This window comes from Sciurus carolinensis, chromosome 7 (genome assembly GCF_902686445.1).
Source record: "Sciurus carolinensis chromosome 7, mSciCar1.2, whole genome shotgun sequence".
Classification (NCBI taxonomy): Eukaryota; Metazoa; Chordata; class Mammalia; order Rodentia; family Sciuridae; genus Sciurus; species Sciurus carolinensis.
Window position 1 is genome coordinate 125085258 of NC_062219.1, and position 6061 is coordinate 125091318.

The following is a 6061-nucleotide window of genomic DNA, read 5'->3' on the forward strand; positions in this document are numbered from 1 at the left end:
AGACAGGATCTCACTGAGTTGCTTAGTACCTTGCTTTTGCTAAGGTTGGCTTCCTGAGCTGCTGGGATTACAGGTGTGTGCCTCCGTGCCTAGCTAACTTCCCCTTCTTCTGGTTGTACGTGATGTGGAATTACATTGATTGTGTATTCATACATGCACAAAGGCAGGTAATGTCTGATTCATTCTACTATCTTTCCTATTCCCATTCCCTATCCCTTCCCTTCATCCCTCTTTGTCTAATCCAAAGTACTTCTATTCTTCCCTACCCTGTGCTCCTTTTTGTGAGTTAGCATCCACATATCAGAGAGAACTTTTGGCCTTTGGTTTTGGGGGACTGGCTTATTTTGCTTAGTATGGTAATCTCCAGTTCCATCCATTTACTGGCAAATATCATAGTTTCATTTCTTTTTATGACTGGATAATATTCCATTGTGTATATATACCACATTTTCTTTATCCATTCATCTGTTGAAGGACACCTAGGCTGGTTCCATAGTTGAGCTATTGTGAACTCAATTGCTATAAACCTTGATGTGGCTGCATCACTGTAGTATGCTGATTTTAGGTCCGTTGGGTATACGCTGAGGAGTGGGATAGCTGGGTCAAATGGTTCTATTCCAAGTTTTCTGAAGAATCTCCATACTGCTTTCCAGAGTGGTTTCACCAATTTGTGTCTTAACAGCAATGAATGAGTGTACCTTTTTCCCCACATCCTTGCCAACACATATTGTTCCTTTTAATCTTGATCTTTGCCATTCTGACTGGAGTGAGATGATAGAGTAGATTTGATTTGCATTTATCTAATTACTAGAGATGTTGAACATTTTTTTCATATATTTGTTGACCTTGTATTTCTTCTTCTCTGCAGTGTCTGTTCAGTTCCTTTGCCCATTTATTAGTGGGGTTATTTGGTTTTTTGGTATTAAGTTTTTTGAGTTAATTAATCCTGGAGATTAATGCTGTATCAGAGGTGATGCTTTGAAATTTATTAATACTTCTCTTGGGCTGGGGATATGGCTCAGTTGGTAGAGTACCTGCCTCACAAGCACAAGGCCCTGGGTTCAATCCCTGGCACCACACACACAAAAAAATATTAATTGATAGTTTCTCACATATTAGTATAGAATGGAGTACAACTATAGAAATGAAATGATGTACCCCATTTGTGTACAATGAATCAAAATGCAGTCTGTAAAATAAAAACAATTAAAAAAAAGATACTACTACATTATTTTCCAGAATGACTGCATCATTTTGCATTTTCATCAGCAATAGATGAGAATTCTGGTTGCTCTACATTGTTGCTAGCACTTGGCACCATTCATTTTTGTATTTTAAAATTTTAGCCATTCTAACAGATATATATATATTGTATCTCATCATAGTTTTAATTTTAATTTTCCTAAGTCAATGATGCTGACCATCACTTAACATTTGATATGTTTTAGATACAAGTTCTGTCAAGTACATAATTTGTAAATATTTTCTTCTGTTATGTAGGTTGTCTTTCCACTTTGTTGATAGTAGCCTGTGAAGCACAAAAACTTTAAATTTTGATTATGTTCTTTTTCTTTTGTTGTCCATGTTTCGGTGTCATGATTTGTCAGGATTATTACTTGCCAAATCCAAGGCCATGAGTAAATACCCATATGTTTTCTTCTGAATTTAATAGTTTTTGTTCTTATATTTAGATCTTTGAGCCATTTTGAGCAAATTTCAGTAGATTATGTGAGAAAGGGGCTCAACTTAATTCTTTTATATGTGACTGTCCAGTAGTCCCAGCACCGTTTGTTGAAGACACTTTTCTTTCCCCACTGAATAGTCCAGCCTTGGTCAAAATCAATTAACCATAGATTTATGGGTCTATTTCTACACTCTCAGTTGTATTCTGTTGACCTATATATGTCTATCCTTGTGCAGTACCACAGTATCTTGTCTAATGTTTCTTCATGGTAAATGTAAGTTATCCTACATCATTTTTCTTTTTCAGGATTGTTTAGACTATCCTAGTTCCCTTAAAATTCCATATGAAGTTTAAAATTAGGTCAAATTGTCAGCTAGGATTGTGTTGAATCAAAAGATCAGTTTGGGGCATGTTGCCATCTTAACAATGTTGTCTTTGTAAACATGAACCATGGTCTTTAATTTTTCAACAATATTTGCTGGTTTTCAGAATATAATTTTTGTAGTTTTGTTAAATTTGTTCCTAAGTATTTTATTCCACTTGATGCTATTATGAATGGATTTTTTCTTTATTTTCAGATTGGTCATTGTAAGTGTATAGAAATATAATATTGTATGTTGGTATTATATCCTGCAATCTGCAATCTATTACTCAGTTGTAGTATCTTAACATTTTTTTCTATCATGAATTTATGTCATCTGCAAATAGAGATGGCTTGACTTCTTTTCTAATTTGGATATTTTCTCCATTTTCTTGACTACTTGTCTGCCTAGAACAGATGTGATAAGTACAGTACAGACATTTTGTCTTGTTCCTCATTTTAATGGGAAAGCATGCAGTTTTATAAGTATTCTTTTTAGGTATGTATATGGTTTTATTTTTGTTTTCTGTTGTAGTATTGGGGATTGAACCCAGGGGTACTCTACCATTGAGCTACATCTTAACCACTTTTATTTTTTGAGACAAGATCTCCCTAAATTGCTGATGCTGACCTGGAACTTGCAGTTCTTCCTGCCTCAGCCTTCTGAGTTGCTGGGATTATAGGTGTGTGCCATTGCCTGGCTCTAGTTCTTTTTTTTTTTTTTTTTTTTAATTTTGGTACCAGGGATTGAACCCTGGTGCTTAATCACTGATCCACATCTACAGCCCTTTTTGTTTTTTATTTTGAGACAGGGTCTTGCTAAATTGCTCAAGGCCTTGCTAAGTGCTGAGGCTGGCTTTGAACTTGGGATCCTCCTGCCTCAACCTCCAGAGCCACTGGGATTATAGGCATAGGCCATCACAGCCAGTTTCTAAGCCAGTTTTTCTGGCTTTAGACTCATTCATTGATAGTATTTTTCTTTTAGTACATAAAATAAAAATATAATTTCCCTTTTATTTTTATTTTCCCAGAGGACAGCTTTTCTTCAGGTATAAGGATTTGACTCCTTACATGGGTTTAGTGGAAGTCATGGGCAGCACCAGCAGGTCTAAATTGAGATGGGGTCTTTGGTCTTTCCTGATTTAAGAGATTGATTCTTGACCACTTTGCTGGCACCACTCATGCAATAATGTCACTTCACATATAGCTTGGGGAGGACACAACATCAAAGACTTTTTCTTTGGAAATATTCCTGATGGCCATGGTCTCTACTGTGTTTTGAATGACAAACTTTTATAGCTTTGTCCTCGGATACACATAAGGTGCAGGTTGAGCAGTGGAAAGGCTGCATGTGGCCTCAGCCACACTGCTGTTGTTCTTTATTTTTTGTCTTGGAAGTGAGGACAGAGACTCTTTAGTACTTTAAATATGTCAATCTTCTGCCTACTGCCTCCTTGATTTTTGTGAGAAATTTGTAGTTGTTATTCTGAGAATCCCGTGTGCATGATGAGTCACTTTCCTCCTTTTGTCTACAAGATTCTTTGTCTTCAACACTTTATGATGCTTCTATATGAGAATCTCTTTGAATTGATCCTGTTAGAACTTTGTTGAGCTTTTTGGAAGTACAGATTGTCTTTTGTCAAATTTGGGAAGTTTTCAGCCATCGTTTCTTTAAATATTCTTTGTCCTTTCCCTTCTATACTCTTTTTCTGGAAATTCCCTTATGTGTATTTTGGTTTACTTCAGACCTCTGAAGCTGTTTATTTTTTCATTATTTTAAAATTTCTGTTCCTGAATCATGTCATTTGATCCATCTTCAAGTTTACTGATTTGTTCTATTCCTTGACCAAATCTTCTGTTGAGCCCATTTTAGTATTCATTTAAAATTACGTGTGTGTATGTGTGTATGTACATATATGTAATTGCTGAATTTCTACTCGATTTGTTTTAAAAAACTTCATCTTGGGGCTGGGGTTGTGGCTCAGTGGTAGAGCACATGCTTAGCATGTGTAAGGCTGTGGGTTCGATTCTCAGCACCACATATAAATAAACAAATTAAAGGTCCATCACCAACTAAAAATATTTTTAAAAAAGCTTTATCTTATTGATATTCTCTATTTAGAGAAATATCATTCTTACATTCTTTAATTTTTTAGTTTTTTGAACATGTTTAAAATAACTAATTTAATATCTTCATCTAGTAAGTTCAGTGTCTAGTCTTCCCTAGATATATTTCTACCATTATTTTTCTGTGTGTGGACTTTACTTGGTTATCATTTCTCTTCCTCCTTTTCTTCCTTCTTCCTCTCTTCCTCCTCCTCCTCCTTCTCCTTTCAGTAGTACGGAGATTGAACCCAGGGGGGCTCTGCAATTTAGCTACATCCCCAGCCCTTCATATTTTTTGAGATAGGATCTCACTAAGTTATTCATCCTGAGCTCAAACTTGTGATCCCCCTGCCTCAGTCTCCTGAATAACTGGAATTATAGGCATGTGCCACATGCCCAACTTAATTGTTTCTCTGTATGCCATTTTGTTGTTGAAAACATTTAAAATAATATGGCAACTCTGGAAGTCATATTTTTCCTGTTCTCTAATTTTGTTGTTGTTATTTACTGTTGTTTGTTTAGTGGATTTTCTGAATTATCTACAAAATCTATATTCTTGGTTGTAGATGGTCATTGAAGTCTGTGTTTGCTTAATCAGCTAATAACAAAGATTTCCTTAGATTCCTGGAAGCAATTAGTCTTCCAGTGCTCTGTGAACATGTTGTGACATATACTCAAAACTCATTCAGGCAGTTTACATCCGTCTTGGATTTCACTTCCTGTCTGTGCAGTGCCTCGGACTTAAGAGTTTAAGTCCCTCTTATGTCTGATCAGAGCATGCACACAGACCTTACCATGCCCATAGTTCTATCATGAATGTGGCATCCTAGGGTATGTTATAGCTTTTCAAGGTTCCCTGTGGACATCTTATTCCCTGACATTTGATTTAAACTTCTTGGTTAACATACTGTTTATATCAACTTTTATCTACCACCGCAGGCATGCATTATGGTCAATAATTGCCTATGATTCTTTTCACTAATTATCCACAGGAAAAAGATTATTTTGTCCAGGCTAACTCAGGGTCAGGTCAAGTAAAAACAGCTTTGTGAGTTCTAGGGAACAACCAGACAAGTTCAAACAATGAATTTTCTCAAAACAGGGTGTTGAAGGATCTCTAATCCTTTTGTGCCTCCTCCAGTGACTTCCTGTTTTCTACTTTTTGCCAAGATTGTGGGCTGTTGGTTTTCACTTACTGTGGAGTTGGGGAGGGAGAAATGGGATAAGGCAAGCTTATTATGCTAATGAGATCACCATTGTTAATGATAGTAACCATAATTCTCAACACCCCCCAGGTTGTGGCAAGTCTTTTGTTAATTTTTGGGGTTCTGGAAAATGAATTCTTAGTTTTTCTTGGGTTCATTTTGCTTTTATGGAGGAGATAATTTTGAAGGTCTTATGTCATTTTTGCTGATGTCACTGTATATTTTTTATTTTATTAGATGCCCTTGGGATTTCAATATAAATACTTAATTTTCATAGTTTATTTAGAATTAATAGTCTACCACTTCATGTGCAGTATGAAAATCTCACTACCAAGTAGATGCTTTTATTGTCATTCCTTCATTCCATAATTGTCAAATGTATCACCTCTATTTACATTGAAATCCCATCAGGGTTGTAGTTTTTGTTTCCAAAAATGATGTTTATTTTAAAGAACTAAAAAGAATAGTAAATTACTTTATTTACCCAGATAATTATTCATTTCAGTTGCTTTCCCTTCATTTATAATATTCAAAGTTTCTCTCTAGTTTCAATTCCTCTGTCTTAAGAATTTCCTTTACCATTTCTCTTAGAGTAGTTCTGCTGGTGATAAATTCTCTTCATCTTCTTTCACTGAGAATATCTTTATTTCACCTTTATTTATCAACAATATTTCAACTATATATAAAATTGCCAAGAAGAATGTT